The sequence below is a fragment of the Montipora capricornis genome, chromosome 13 (genome assembly GCF_036669925.1).
Source record: "Montipora capricornis isolate CH-2021 chromosome 13, ASM3666992v2, whole genome shotgun sequence".
Lineage (NCBI taxonomy): Eukaryota > Metazoa > Cnidaria > Anthozoa > Scleractinia > Acroporidae > Montipora > Montipora capricornis.
Genome location: NC_090895.1, coordinates 2,561,936 through 2,576,935, shown reverse-complemented (window position 1 = coordinate 2,576,935; position 15,000 = coordinate 2,561,936).

The following is a 15,000-nucleotide window of genomic DNA, read 5'->3' as shown; positions in this document are numbered from 1 at the left end:
TTAGTTACAGGTAGAGGAGCGTGTCTTTAAACTAGTCGAAGATTATAGACTACATTCTCCGAAATCTTTTTCCCGCAAAGGAACACTGGGATATTATTCGAGTATTTGGAGTGATCATCCAAAAAGAGATTCACTCTACATTCGATTCAGTGTAGGAAGGTTCCTTTCGTATTTAACTTGTAGGGTGAGATCGCCAGTTATACGGGCAGAATTGACTATGACGCGGTAAGAATTTTCCGTTATTGTTGGAATGAAGTGTTCCTGAAGGTATGGGGATTGTACGTTGTTGAAAGTGTATTTATAGATAAATTTAATGCAAAATTAAGTGGGCATTTTGAACCGAAAATTTATATTTAGATTTTAGAATTTCTATGTGCAATAGATAACTTTGAAAAAGGAGTTGTTCTGGTAAAGGATCTGCATCATGTGTTGTCGGGTATTGGCGCTAGTCTAGTTCGGAATTGGGATTGGATTGAGATTGTGAGGGGGGGGGGGGGGGGAGAAGGGGGGAGATCTCGAGTATGTACATTCAGTGTTGTTTATAGGGGAAAGGAAAACTCGGGATTTGATGTAAAAATAAATTATATGAACTATGAGATGAAATGAAAGCATAAATTATTTTAAGGTAGTGTATGATGGAGTATTTTTGAAAATTGGCCGAATCGGAAAATACCATACATAAGGAAAATAACACAAACAGCGGTGATAAACATTGTATTCCAACGCATTTTTATAAAACTTGACGTTTCGTATGCTAGTCAACACACATTTTCAAAAGTGACCGTTACAATTTTTAAAAACTATATATATATATATCGTAAACTACTATCGTACTATATATCGTATATAGTTTTTAAAAATTGTAACGGTCACTTTTGAAAATGTGTGTTGACTAGCATACGAAACGTGAAGTTTTATAAAAATGCGTTGGAATACAATGTTTATCACCGCTGTTTGTGTTATTATCCTAATGAAGCTACGATGGCCTAAGAACAAGAGTTTATACGATACCATACATAAATTTTGAATAAAGCATTGTTTTTACGCTTTCTCGGGCCCATTGAAAGTCCCAAAACTGGAAACAAATGCGAAATTTTGCGGAGGGGAGGGGGGGGGGGGGGGAAGAAAAAACGAAGAGTATTATGGTATTTCCGACTCGCCCAATTGGGGACTAATGAGGGGAAAAGGGTTTGGGTGAGCAATAATTTTAAGAGGGGAGATTGGGGGGGGGGGGGGGGAGGAGGGAGGGGGTGGTTGAGAGGCGCATTTTAGGTGAAATGTCCTCATGAATAAAATTGAAAGGGAATTGCAGTTTCCAGCGTCTTTAGTCTGATTTGAGAATCATGGTGTTAAGATATTCAAGGTAAGAAGTGGGGTTGGGATAGGTAATGAGGGAAATATCATAAAAAGGGTTTCAATGATTTTAAAACACAACGATGACTAAAATAGCGTGATTCACTCAACAAAAAGAAGATGAAAAAAATTCAATGGTTCTGGCGGAAAAATAATGCGGTCATAATTATGGCCTGTCGTTACAGGCCTGTCAACGATTATTTAGCGGTGTCTTAGCACCCTCGTGTTATTTGCAATGGCCGTGAGAAAGGTTACGTGGTGCCGAGAAGCAATAAATAATGCTAATGAATGTGTGTTTGTTCTTTTTTTGTTACGGTAAACGGTAAAAGAAATGTTTTATCAAATTGTAATGTTAGGATTAGGGTTAGGGTTAGCGTAGAGTAATTGTATAATTACTGAACGTTTTATACCTTGTTTAAAAAAAATTTGAAACAATAGAAAAAGAGACACCAAGTACCTACTATTTTAAGAGTACTTACCGCTGGCCACTTGTGCCGTGTATGGTTGGGGAAGTGCTATTGAATATGCACTGGATGCGACTTGTTTTGCTGAAATGAGCTTACACAGTTAATCCGAAAACGAAATGTTGTGACGACTTGGAAAAATTTCATGGCTAAAAAAACTCTTGAATTAAAATGGCGAATGCCGCGTGGGAATTTCATGGAGCTGACGTTTTGGAAACTGCTCTTTTGAGAATAGAAATTTTTTAAAGATAGATGTAGATTGTTAATGGACAAAAAAAAAAAAGGACAGTAGTTATTCAGAACCGTGTTATTTTAAAGGAAGTCCAAAATCTTGGTTAAAGGTGAGAAAAGTTATGAATTTTGATCGTATCAAACAAGAGGATGAGTGCTAAGTTTGCTTAGATAACATGAAGTCTATATGGAGGTCGTAGATAAATTCTACCTGGGAGATGGGGTCGTTTCTTTTTCTTACTTGTATTTGGTCGTCATCTATCCTCTTTGTCCTTAAGAAATGATTTTTAGGTTAAATAAAAAGTCGCGAATGATGTACTTACGTTCTGTAGATTTCCACGTTGTTCTCTATTAGAAGTCCGCACTCAGCGAGTTAGCTCTTTTTTTAAATGGATTTCTGATATACAAGAAATATCTGAATTTGTCAGTTGACATGTTCTGATCGTACTTACTATGTGAACGTTATGAAACCTCAAATATTTCCATGATTGTCTTGTGGCAGTAGATGTGTTTGAAAACGTAATGGGAACGCGAGACGGATTCCGACGTTAACGGACCTAATTAAGGAGGATGAAATACATGATAACTTTGCAAAGGGTATGAAATCGTCTACTTACGGTTTGGAGATCTTGAATTGACTCTGTCAGTTTTGTTACAAGTTTCCTCGGAAGGTTGTAAACTGTAATAATAAGTGATGTAGTTTTTTCAGAAATGTCCACTAAATCAGTGACTAATAAAGTAAACAAAAATAAATAAACAAAGTAGTTTGCTAAATTTCTAATGATCCAGGGTGCAATAATAGCTAGAACTGGGTTGGGTTTAGGCAGAAACCGAATATTCAGTGCGAACTGATTGGTTGAATATTTCAGTGCTAAGTACCATATTTGGAAACCCCTCGCTCTTGTTGTTCCAAATATGGTACTTAGCAAATTGAATGTTCGGAAGCTTGTTTCCCAGAACACAAGGGGCGGTTACACGTTTCAACCCTTATGGGTTTCTGGTTTAGGTTATGTCTATACTTGGCCGAGAATAAAATGAATTAGTCGACTGGGGTTCGGTGGCGGAAGTATTGTGAAAATGAAATATAATAGCCGACTGAAATAGGCGAGGAAGATTATACGATGTGATAAAGTAGTCTTTTAATCGGTTTAATAGTTTATCATTTATTGTTATATATATTCATCGTTTTAAAATTTGTACGGAGTGGACGTTGTCCGGAAAAAAGGAAGAGAAGACAAAGAGAGATGGGAAGGATTTGCAAATAATTTTAAAATAAAGTTATATTTTCGTGTGAAACCTCGGGGAAAAAAATGTTGTGCTGTTGGCTAGAAATAAACACTAAATTACAATAGGTTTTACCGATGATCTCTTGGTCGTTGTGTCTAAGTTTCCCTGAGCAGTTTTTGGAGGCTCTGATCATCGTGTACTCAGCTGCCGGTAACATGTAGTTGTAGCTAGCGTAAAGAAATAAGGACATTCAAAGCACAGGAACGCTATATTAGTTGCAAAAGTAGCGCGAGATTTTCGAAGGGATTCTTTAATTGCCTGCAGCAACTGTAATGAATACTATAAACGTATGCGGAGGGCAAATAGGAAAATAGCTGAAAGTGCAGGGTATGAAAAGAACTCACTGTGTGGAATATACTAGGGGACCTGGGAACTGGAGAACCAAATTCATAGTCTTCTGCGGAGAAGAGTTATCTGGAAAATGTACGGAAAAACTTGACACATTGTGGATGCACAAACAAGTACTTACAGTTTGATGTTGGAAGTTTCCAATAATGGCGAAGGATTTGAATTTCCTGTAATGAGGGTTTAGGTCTTGGTAAAAATAACATGAGAAGTGAAGTGTGAATATTATTATAGGGCGTGTAATTAAGGGTATTGAAGATTTTTTAAAAAAGTGCTTTCGGTTTCTGTGGCAATTACTAGCGTTTTAAAATGTCTATACACTGATTGTGGAATGGATACGCCTAAACGTTTTAGAAGAAAAAAAAAGTGGGACAACATTTCCGTGTTAAGGACTTTTTATTATAGAATTCTACGGGTGATTTAAATAAGTAAAAGGCTATTAATTAATGATATACTTACGGTTAAGAGATCTTTTCACCGCAAACTTCTTGGAAAACTGAAATGATAATAAAGAAGTTGTAAAACAAGGTGTATTCGTGATTTTGGAAATCTGTGATGACTTAGGGTGTAAACGGTCTCGTCCCCAGGACCTTCGCCAAAGTGATGGGAAAGATCCTGCACTGACGACTAAATTAGGCAGTGAAGATGAAATGTGACAAGTCGTTCCTTTAAAATTAGTTTCATAGTTATTTCTTTTTTATTTATATTTTAAATTATTGTTTACTAGTTATCTTTTTAATTTATATTTAGTTTTTGTCTCTCTTAAATATTATGAATGGGTAAATGTGCGGAATAGAGAAAGAGAGATTGTTAATTTTCGGAAAATAGAGTTCATTTCTCGTTTGAAAATCGGTGGATTGTTGATTAGTTGGAAAAGTAGCGCGATATTTGGGGAATGCTTAAATTGCAATAATTGTAATAACATAAGAGACGTGGCTAAAACTCCAATATGGTTGGAAGAGATAAGGCTATGAAGAGGAACGTACTGTGCGGACGTTAGTGGTGGGTGTGACTAGTGAAGAATCATGCACATTCCATCGTCTGCTGCGGATAAGACGTGTCTGAAAATGAAGCGAATAACGGGACATAATAAAAAAGGTATTTTTCGGATGACGAGTATCAAAAGAAGTAGTTACATACAGTTTGATGTCGGTAGTCTCAAATGACTGTAAGATTTTACTGTTGAAAGTAAGGGCGAGAAGAAGCAAGATCAATGTGAATATTATATAGGGCATTAGTTTTAGGCTAGTGAAAACGAAAAATGTACTTACGGTTTCTGTGGTAATTACTGGCGTTTCTTGTCTGTAGACTGATCGGGTGAATACGGCTAAAAAAATTAAACTAGATAGGGCTAACATTATAAAACATGAGAAAGTACTATTATCCAACTCTACGAGTAATTTAAGTACGTAAAAGCTATTAATGATACTTACGCTTTGGAGATCTCTAAATGCAATCTCTCAGTTTTGTTGCAAGCTGCAAGTTATGGTAACATAGCTATAACGAAAAGCTCTATTAGTGATCTGGGATATTGGGCCTGGTGTAAGTGTCTGATGATATATGGTGCAATACTACACGAGCTAGAACTGGGTTTGTTCAGGTGATTTCTACCTGTATTTTAGGGAGTCGAGCTTCTAATCGGGATTCGACTATTGTTGTCAGTTATTTAAGAAATTGGTCAAGAATGGAATGTATTTAAATGACTGTGGTTGGGGGAGAGATATTGAGAAGAATATCAAAAAGTAATAGACAGACAAGAGAAAAAGCCAGTGAGCGTACAAGAATTTGATAAAGTCAAATTTAATTTTTTTAAAATTATTTTTATGGTTTATTAATTCACTTTCACGTTTATTTATTTTTGTTTATTTATCATTTAGTTAATGGTATGCGGAAAAAATGTTTTGCAATGTTGACATTACCGAGTGAAATTTCGGAAAAGTGGGTGGCTTGTTGCGCTTTTTACTAGTATGTGATGGTTGTGTTTAAAAAAGGTCTACTGAGCAGTATTAAGCGGTTCTAAGTAGGGTGTTCCGAGCGGTTGGTTCACCTGCATAGGTACAGGTGAAGGAAATTGTCAGTTTATGGGCCGCGGAAGCACAGTAAAATACGGGTGAGTGATGCTATGAAAGCTCATTATTTTTAGTAGTGGAGAAGGGCATTTACTGTTCTCTGGGAAAAAGACGTACCTGATAATGATTTGAATAACAGGATACATTTTGCCATATTTTGAGGATGAATAGTGTCACAAAAGTACTTACGGTTTGATGTTGGCAGTCAGCAATATCGGCGTAGTATTTGCATTTCTTGCAATGTGCCTCCAACCTACTGACAAAAGGAAAAGTGTTCAGTGTGGATGTTATACAAGGCATATTTTTTAATCGCTAATGCAGACGAAAGGCGGAGTTCTCACAGTTTCCGTGGCACTTACGAGCGTTTTAGTTGTCTTTGTACTGGTTTTAAAGTAAATACGGCTAAAAGTTCAAAATAAAGGAGGTCTGACAATATTAACAGGATAACGTACCATTCTTTATCAAACTGCAGTTTTTTTTTAAGTACATTGAAATGATGTGATAAAGTAATTTTCATATTCTTCTAAATCGGTTTTATTTTTATAAAGAATGAGACGGAAATCGAAAATGGCTGTAAAAATGGAGTCCTTGAAATTAAGCAAGGCTGTTAAAAAGAACTTACGGTTCTATGCTTCCAGTAAAAAGGTGTGGAATTAGAAGTTGTGGTAAAATGCTTCCAGCTACAATTAAAAATAAAGAAGGTCAGTGTGAATATTAATGTGGTATTAATTAAAGCTAGTATACAGCAAAAAGAGTAGTTACGGTTTCCTAGGCAATTACTGGTATTTCAGTAGTCCATATACTGGTTTGTAGATGGGGGAAAGCGGCTAAAACTTGAAAATAAAGAGGACTGATAATATCAAAATGGAAAAGTAATCTACGAGTTATTTAACAGAAAATGCACAAAGAGTGCAAATATTTCTCGATATTGTACATTTGTCTGAACCGTTTGTAAGTTGTACAGTTGCAGAGTTACTTCTTTCTTTTTTTTTTTTTTTTTTTTTCACCAGGCGGGTCGCACAAAAATTCTCACACTATAGGGAATAACCTTTCCTTTCGATAAATTTCTCTGATGATTAATGCGGTCTTTTACTCGTTGTAATGGGAAGGAAAATTAGTTAAAATACTGCGCGAAACTTCACAAAAAACAGATAATACGTTAGATATGGTCAGGTAAGGTGTACTGCATTCTCCATGATTTTTATATTGCTTAGTTGTGAGATGGACAGATACCGTTGGTGGAAAGTATAGAAATATCGAGGCCATTTGCATTACGGACAATTCAAATACAATGATCATTTTTACGGGATATGGAAAGTCCTTACGCTTCGAGTTCTGTAAGTCTAAATTGTGTGCGGCAAGACAAAATGTTCCAAATGGATTACATAGCACATAACGAATTCAGCTTTAGTTCAGTTAAAAGTATTCATGGTTTGCTCCAAAAGATGAAGCGATAGTTCAGGCTTCGGAGTACTCAAGGCATTTTGGTACCAATTGGCTGCTTGTATATCAGGGATCGGAGATGGCTTAAAACGAGGCCTAATAAATGAATACTGGAATGAAATAGTATAGTTCGCTCATGATACTAAAGCTAAAGTCACAGACCGGTTCGAGAAAGGGTATATAGGTTTTGCACGGCAGCCATGTTGCATGACAGGAACAATGGATTCTTTTTCCTATGGGAACAAATGCTCTTTCTAATGCAAAACATTTTCATTGTTCCTGCCATGCAAAACCTCTATATGAAGAAAATTTTTGTCAAATTCCAATTTGGGAAATCGTGAGTGCCTTATGGACTGGCAATCTAAATTTAACTAAGGGGGAGGGATTAGACATGACCTCATGAAAACAATCGGTGTACATGACAGGGGCTGCTGTGCAAGGGAATTACATGACCTCATGAAGTCTTATTGATAAGGACACTTTTTTTTAGGGTAAAAAAGTAAATTGCAAGGTTGTCACGATGATTATGAATAGGACATCGCATGAGTTTTGGGAGGGCATATAGTTTATTTGTGGCCCGAGTAGCATCATTTGCCCCCTAGCGGAGCGAGTGTGCAAATGATGCTACTGAGGGACCCAAATAAACTACATGCTTGACAAAAGTCATTTGATTATCATTATTATCAATACACAAGGCCTAATGGTACCAATTCATTTAATAAGAAAAAATTAAACTTAACAGAGATGTAGCATGAAACTATGGTATGGAAATGTCCCTCAGTGTATACAAACAAAGGTTGTGAGAATGAAAGGAATGAATATATTTGAAGTGCGGGTTTTAAACCGAATGTAGAAGTTGTCCTCCCACTAAAATAGGACAATCTCATTGGCCGAGCGAATTTGTTTGACATCTCTGCAGCCAATCAGTATCAGGGCGGCAAATGTATTTTCAGCCCGCACATTTCCTGTTTGGCCCGCAAAAACAGCGTTTTACAGAGGGTAGTTTGTCATTTGGCCGCCCGTATTGATAATAATAAAATATGTGGACTCGTTGAGGAAAGGAAAAATAGAGAAGGGGAGGAAAAAGGCTGTGTGGGTGAAATAGGAATAAGAGAAGAAGAAACCAAGGAGGGGAGGGGAAGGTGACGATGTTCTTAGGTAATTTAGGGGCGTGGTGACTGGGTGGAGGCTCATTACCTTATTTGCCTTCACTCTTTCATTCGCGTACCTAATGATGGAGACTTGGACAAAGACATCGCAAAATGAGGAGTTTCCAAGCGCTTTTTAAAGATGGATTTTAACTCAATGCAACGTGTCACACCTCAAAAATTGAGTATAAACATTTCTGCATTTTAAGTAATTGAAAGGAGTGCGAAACAAAAGTTTAAATTGAAAGTGTTAGGTTCTTGTAATAGATTACAACTACGACGTTTCCGAACGTTATCCTAGGATTTGGTTTGTCCGCCGAACTCAGAGGGGGTAAGACCGGACTTTTATGTGTTTGCAAGTCTGCCTGCAGGCGATATTTTAGTAAATATATGAATGAAGGATATCAATTGTATCAACGAAAATGTGACAAGCTTGTACACTTTTAAATTACTACAAAGAAAGTAATAACATGAACTTTGGGAGTCACATTTCCATCGCGTTCAATCTCTGAGAAACGAGATGAAACGAGGTTTAAAGAATTTTTCCATATTTTTCCATGACTGCAAGATCTAAGTCGCTTGATCCGCCGCGGCTCACTCAAGCTGTGTGGAGAGAAGTTGTTTGCTAGTTTGCAAAGCGCAAAGACAATTAAAACATGTTTGTCCGCTGCGTCTGTTATCGATGACATTCGCTTTATTCTCGTCAAAAACCTGCTTAGAAATTTGGAAAGTAGTATTTTGGAACTTTCTAAACAAGTACTTTGGTTGCCAAGATTTGAGGGTTTCTTTTTAGAAGACATTGTAGATAATGGAGAGCTATGAAGGCATATAATGTAGACTGAAATTAGAAAACCTCGACCCTTCCACGGCAAAATTTACTTAACGAGACCTAATTCTCAAGAGAAATGCATTAGAAAAGAAAACAGGTGTCCCACTTAAGTGTAATAACTTTATGCGCCGCGCACTTGTTTTTGCACGCACATACTTCACCTTTACTGTGGTTCGCCTTCAAATTTGTCTTCTCGGAAGTAGTCTTTGTGTGTGGAACGCAGCGTCATATTCGTCAAGATCACTTCCTCCTCCAGCAACGATACCTCGATAAACTTCCTCGGCAAAGGCAACAAGCTGTTTGCCCGAAGGCGAAGCGACGACTCTCCAAATTGGGCTTCAATTTATTTCGTCCACGAAGCTCGCTGATTGGCTAGAAGGCATGAATTCCAATGACCCATCGAAGTGACAACAAAGTGTGCCGCGTGTAACCTCATGTTTGCAACATCTACACGAGGAAAATCAGTGCTAGTGTTGCTAATTTGGCGTCCCTTCAAAATCTTGTCGTCTGAATGCAAATTGTAATATTGCGTCGACCATATTATTTTATGATTTTTCATGCAAGAGTAACGCAGGATTAGAACGGGAAAGAATCTTTGTGACGAGTGTTTTTGTAATCAAAATTGTAACGACAACGCCGCAAAACAAGAAAACGCTTTAAAAATGCGCTGCACGCTTCACGTGCACGTTGAGGTTTTTAGCAAAAGTCCGTGCAGAAGACAAGCGTGAAATTATCAAATGCTCGGATTTCGTGAAAATTGCTGAAATTTCAAGATGAAATGATTATTTTAAAAAAATACAAAACAAGACCATACAACTGACATTCTCTTTGGTCATTGTTCTTTTTTTGCAAAAGCAACTGAATATTACTAAAAACTTGAGCCTACTTGTTTGTCCAGTCTAAAATTTTTAGTAAAGTGATTTTAAATTGCTCGATCTTGCAAAGCCGGAAATTGTGAGAAAATTTGACAGCTGTGTCATCACCTCACACCCCAGTGTCTGGTTCCAAATGCCGTTTCAGGACATTTTTGTATAAATACTACAACTTCTACTATCCAACTTTTTTTCTCCTTAAAATATGTTTTCCGTGTACCTATTACGAGTACATAACACCATTAAAAGGAAAGGGGGTGGGAAGCGGTGGGGGAATCAAAGTGCTTGCTCAGGAGAAAATAGCCATTCCTTGACAGATTTCGCTTGGCGTCAATGAAAATCCGCCATTTTATCAATGTACGCGAGCTTAAGTGCGCGCCAATGACGCAATAAATCATGCGCAGTAGGGTTGCGCAATGCAAATCACCTTAACAAGGGTTTATACACCGCTACCATTGACTTCATGCTTTTGAAGCGAAACTCAGTTCATTGAACCCTTTTTTGCCATTTCGTCTATTGTTTAAACCCTTTGTATGCTTTGAATAGAATTTCCAAGCCATAGTATGCGGAAAACCGCATAGGCGGGGTTTAATTTCAGGTTACGTCATCAGCACCATGTTGGTGGACGAAAACAAAAGATCCCTCATTGGCTTCCTTTGCTCGTCCACGCCGTTGTCACCTCTGTCTCAAGAAAGGCAAACAACCTATTGGAATTATTAATTAAAATAGGTCCATACAGCAAAGGATTTCCAAGAAAGCACTCATCTCTTACAGGAGAAAAAAAAAATTTTTAAAGTTTTCAAAAAAAGGGGAAAATTGTATTTGATGAGCACGGTTCCTTCATCGTCGTTTTTATTGTCACCCTCGTCGTCATTGTAATCACAAAGGAAGATGGGTTGGCAAGGTGATGAAACATGTGCCTTCTACGTACGTGCACGAGAGAAAATGGGCGCGCGAAATCTGGACTTGACCTCTATTCGCTCGCTCCTCCTCGAATCCAGATTTCGCGCGGCCATTTTTTTCTCATGCCTATCTCCTTCTCGAGCTCGACTAATTAAACGGCAAAAGAGTCTCGGCTCGTAATCTACCTTCATCGTCGCTTCTATTGTCACCCTTGTCGTCATCATAATCACCATGGGAGATGAGTTGGAAAATTGTTGAAACACATACCTTCTACCTACCGATGTGTCCCAGCATCTGGGGTGGGGTAGGGGGCTGGGTGCGCTCAACGTCAAATTCGGGTTGAGCTTGTTTTTCTTATCTGCTTCGAGGAATTTTCTCCGCTACTTTGGGTTTTCCCACTCATCGAAAAACCAATATTTGATGTTTGAAATGAAAGTTAGAAAGTTCATAGCAGTTAGATTAGCAGCTGAGGCAAATGAGCAGCTCTCAGCTGGTATGAACTGGTAGAGCATGCGCAGAGGAGAGCAATTGCACGGGGTTCGAGTCTGGATTTTACAGGCTTGCTGCTTGTTGTTGTTTAAGTTCCTTATCTAACTGCGAAGATGTTTCCAACTTTCATTTCATTACATGAAATTTCGTAGATCCTAAAATCATTTGATTTGCTGTAAGGTTGTTTGTAGTCACCCCCACTAGAAGAGCAGAAGTCCTCAGCTAATTTATTCTGAGACTAAAAAATGAAAGCGATGATGACGATTAGCCAGCTAATTACTTTCCAGCAATAAAAATTGGGGGTCACCAAGTTCGTTATTTTGTCGGAGGGCTCCTTCAAATACTGTGATCGTGTGCTCCAACGAAAGGATGCTTTTGGGGTAAAATATATGTATTTTCAATTGTGACAACGATTCCTTGCGCATGCTCATTGACACAGGTATTCTTCACATTGAGGGCCCCCTCTGAGGGGTACTTTAGGAATTTCTGAGTGGGGATGTGCCGCTGGGACCCTGGAGCCCTTAGCCTATACCAGAGCTAGTTTCAGCTGGATTTTGCTACCCTATACTAGAGTAAACTCTCCAAATCACTCCTATCCTAGAGTCGCTGCTTTTCAGAAACCGAGGTCACTAGTACAGTCTAAAGCAAAGCCAAAACAAAACCTTATACCACTATCACTGCTTTCTTAAAAAAGGATTTCCGTCTGAACCCCGATTTTTGACAGTTAATAATATCCAGTAGCATTTTATGGTGGTCATCTATCAACGCTGTTGAGGCTGAGTCGTGAAAATTTAAACTTGCCGATTTCATTCTTTTATATTTTTGAGTAGCAATTCCTGGTTTCCTTAGTCTAGATAAAATCTTCAACCAACTGGTCATTTTCGTGAAAAATGATACCCTATTCTAGACCCAAACGCTCTGATTTATATACCCTATGCTAGAATAAACTGCTAGAAAACCATACCCCCATACCCTTCACAGTGGCACATACCTATATAGCCCATATATGGCAGATCTGCACAGATCTGCTACTCATATTGTATATATCACTTGTGTGCCCCTGCCTCAGTGTGAATGTAAGAACTCTTGTCTGCCTGTGCCTCAATATCTGTATGTACTCAGACTTGTGTGCCTGTGCCTTAGTGTTTGTATCTACTCTTGTGTGCCTGTACCGTGGTGTTTGTATCCACTCTTGTGTGCCTGTGCCTTAATTTGGTGTTTGTATCTACTCTTGTGTGCCTGTGCCTGTGCCTGTGCCTTGGTCTTTGTATCTACTCTTGTGTGCCTGTGCCTCAGTGTTTGTATCTACTCTTGTGTACCTGTGCCTCAGTGTTTGTTTCTACTCTTATGTACCTGTGTCTCAGTGTTTGCATGAACTCTTGTGTGGTGACTTTGCAACAGTGTTTGAATGTACAGGAACATGTACTCTTGTGTTCTTGTGTCTCAGCGTTTTCATGTACGCTTATGTGCCTGGAAAGGTGACAAAAAAGAATCTACTTCCACAGGTTGAAATGAAGTACTCTTTTGTTGCTATGGTAACTGGTGTGAATAGAAAACTTATGAGAAACAAATATTGACAAGTGGATAAATCAGAGATCGCTGTTGTCCAAACTTTCTTTTTTTTTTGGTTAATCATGATGTCTTCCTTTAATGTTCATCTGTGCCATGTCTCCATTCTCATGATGCCCTCTCATGGATTATTAATTTGACTCTTAACTAATAGTGCATCTCTCTTGACAACACACGAAATCTCATGGTGTCTTGAAGTCTCAGTGAATGTAAAGTGTATGAAAATACAACTTGCATAGTCGAAGCAAGTGCCAGCCTGTGTATCAACTCTATTTATTTATTGACCTTATCTACCTAACTAGTAATGCTTACTGCTCTCCAAAAGCCTTGCCACAGGTAAACTGTCTACTTCCCCTAGTCTGAAAGATTATTTTATCTTTCTTGTCTTGAGTTGATATCTGAGGTTTCCTTTTTTCAATACACCACCCTGACTCCTGAATTAAAATGAAAGAAAACATCTGTGAAAGCAGACAATAATACAGATCACTGTGTTAATGTACTCTTATTAACTGGGAATTAGGATCAAACATTCATGTTTCTCACTCATAATAAATGTAAACGTTTTGGAAGATTCCTTACGACTTGAGCTTCAGAAAGTAGCCCACTCTTTTGGTGGGGTATAGAAGTGAAAATACTCAGCTACTAGTACAGTTTGATAATTAATGTCTAGTAATCGTTAACCAAAACTAAATTTGGCCACTTTTCCACTTTTGGATACCCAATTATTTTTCTTTTTTTAACAGGGATGGCACTGTGGTGAGAGCACTCACCTCCCACCAATGTGGCCCAGGTTCGATTATCAGACTTGGCATCACACGTGGGTTGAGTTTGTTGGTTCTCTACTCTGCTCCGAGAGGTTTTTTCTCTGAGTACTCTGGTTTTCCCTTCTACTGAAAAACCAACCTACAGTTTGAAATAAGTTAATTTGATTTCTTTTCAGTGTCCCCAATTAGTGCAGCACTAAATACACTTAACACTTACAATGCACCAAAACCCAAATATTTTTTGTTCCTAATATAAATCTTCCCATCCAAAGCAAACACATGTCACCACTATTACCCAGAATTTCGCTCTTTTTGTACAGTGCAAGCCACTTAGATGTAAACTTGGCAGAGCTAGCAGTAATTTTGACCCAGGACTGTGATGTGAGAGGCATGGGTCTATTCTCGATTTTACGTCACAAACTGCTTTGCATTCCTGTTTTCAAAGAAATTTTGCATTGCAAAGCAGTTTGTGACGTAAAATCAAGAATTGACCCATGCTTCTGACATCACAGTCGTGGGTCCAAATTTCGGCTGGTTTTGATAACTTTGCGCATCTAGCCCGGCAGATAAAAAGCAAAATTTTGAGTTAAGAATGGTCAAATATGTTTTCTTTGAGTGGGGAGATCAGCATTGTAGATTAAAAATATTTGAGTTTAGGTGCACTTTAAATAAAGTTCACTATTATGATTATTGTTACTATTATGCAGTTTATTGAAACATATGGCTGGTTTTTTTCACAGGTCACAGATCATTGTTTGACCCATACAGAAAGTATCCTAAACGTTCTTGATGCAAACCTCACATGGGGCAGTCATATCGAAAAATTGGATAAACAAGACAGGCGGTGAAAAATAAATATCTAGAATCTTAATTTAAAAGCAACAGGTAATGATCTTCGACAACAATTGCATCTTTCGCCGTTAAATCATTGGACACTGAAACCAAATAGCAAATTCTGTATGGGTTGAACAAACATAGAAGGAATCAAATGCCTTGAAGGCATCTGTGTTTATTGAAGTAGCATTTCAGTTCAGTCTGGCTGTTTACATTTATTTTGCAATCAACTCTGCACAGTCTTCATGTAAAAAAAACAAGTGGAAATGTATTTGAAAGAAAGCTTGATGTCTAATTTGTGCCACATTATTCACGGAAAAGGTTCTTCAGAAAAGGGTCACACATGCAGTTATTGAAAGCTAACCCTTTAAAAATGGGTGCTTAAACTTAAAAGTTTTTA